Below are 1,756 nucleotides of genomic sequence, written 5' to 3' on the forward strand. Positions count from 1 at the left end.
AGTAAGTTCAGGAAATTTCATTAGTTCTTTCCTTTTCTTCAAATTGCATTCCAGCATCAAAGTACATAGCTCTCACAAACTCATTCCCATCTCTTTCAGTTCTCAAGTCTTGGCCTTCGTCTTTTACTGCTCTAGATTGGCTTCTATTGCATCCCACACATAACTGGAAAGACTATAATTTGTCTAAAATGACTCTACTTGGGTTCTTATGAAACAGTTTCGGTCTTTGTCTTCTAATGCTCTAAAGTTCTTCTACAATTTATGAAAAGTGAAAGTATTTTGTTGAGATCAGACTATTTGTACATATTAATTTATATTCAAAATAGAACACCATGTATATACACTAAATTCTGCACAGCATACATTGAATTGGTTTTACATAAAGTGACGAATGTTTATGAAAAGTTCAGAGAATTGCATTACTTCTTTCCTGTTCTTGAACATTCCAGCTCCAAAATCCGCTCTCACAGACTCATTCAAAGTCTTGGTCTATGTCTTCTACTACTCTAAGCACCCTTTTATTGAAATAACATTCCATCTTCAAAGTAGTACTCAACTCGTCGACTCATACATTCTCAAAATCTTGGTCTTTCAGTTTTACTGATAATTTTAGCTAAATGTGACTTGACAAATAAAAAAGAAAGGTCAGATTTCAATTATCTAGAGGATGCTTGACGTTAATTTCCCTTGCATAAGCTTTTAATAAGGTTTCTAATAAAATGTTTATCAATTTAACCAACATCAGTGCAAGCTATTTTTTCCTACATCAAGAAGTAAACACTTTCCGAAACACATATATAGCCCATTCTGTGTCGTAGACGTGGGTAGTGCTGAGTATAAATTAGCCAAACCGACCTACACTGCCCAATCCAAACTAACCAAACCGGATTTTACGGTATAAAGAGACATAGCTCTTAAGAAAGTTTAGAAAGTTTGGTTAATTCCTCCTTGTAATTTCCATCCAAATTCAGTGTAGCTAAAGACAAATTCTCATCATCTTTCTACTCCTAAAGTCTTCGTCTTCGTCGTCTACTGCTTTAAAAGTGCTTCTACTCCAGCCCACATATTAGTACACAGACAACAATCCATCTAAAATGACTCCTGTGTATTGAGTCTATCACACCACTAATTATGCAATTTTAGCCCCCATTCTTCCGGTTATCTTGAAAATGATCGACGTTCCAGGTGTACTTGAGGCCAATTGCTTATATTCGAGCCACAAGTGAACCCTTTATATCTTTGTTCTTTTACACATTTTTTCACTAGTTGTCTAAATATACAAATTGTTGAATGTCTACTAATATGTGGACTCCAATAGAAGCAGTACGGTAGCAGACGAAGACTTAGAAGCAGTACAGTAGATGACGGAAATGAAATTTCAAGAAAAGGAAAGAAATACATGAAATTTTATGAACTTTCCTAAAGCTTTGTTTCTTCAAGTAAACTGAATTCAACATCAACGTACAAAGTGGGCTAGAAATGTGTTTCAGTCTTGAAAAGTGTTTACTTCAATGAAAAATAAATTCTATGGCACAAGTAGACATAGGCAGAGATGCCATAATAACCATTTTCTTTGATGGTTCATCCGTTGCCATCGTACATCTTGTTTTATATGAGTCCATGTAGAGGGGTCATTATATGAGTCTATGTAGAGGGGTCATTTTAGATAAATTGTAGTCTTTCTACTAATATTTGAGCACTACAATACGAAGACCAAAGCATGAGAATTGAAACATGACGCGAATGAGTCCGTGAG

Source organism: Apium graveolens, chromosome 7, assembly GCF_009905375.1.
Source record: "Apium graveolens cultivar Ventura chromosome 7, ASM990537v1, whole genome shotgun sequence".
Lineage (NCBI taxonomy): Eukaryota > Viridiplantae > Streptophyta > Magnoliopsida > Apiales > Apiaceae > Apium > Apium graveolens.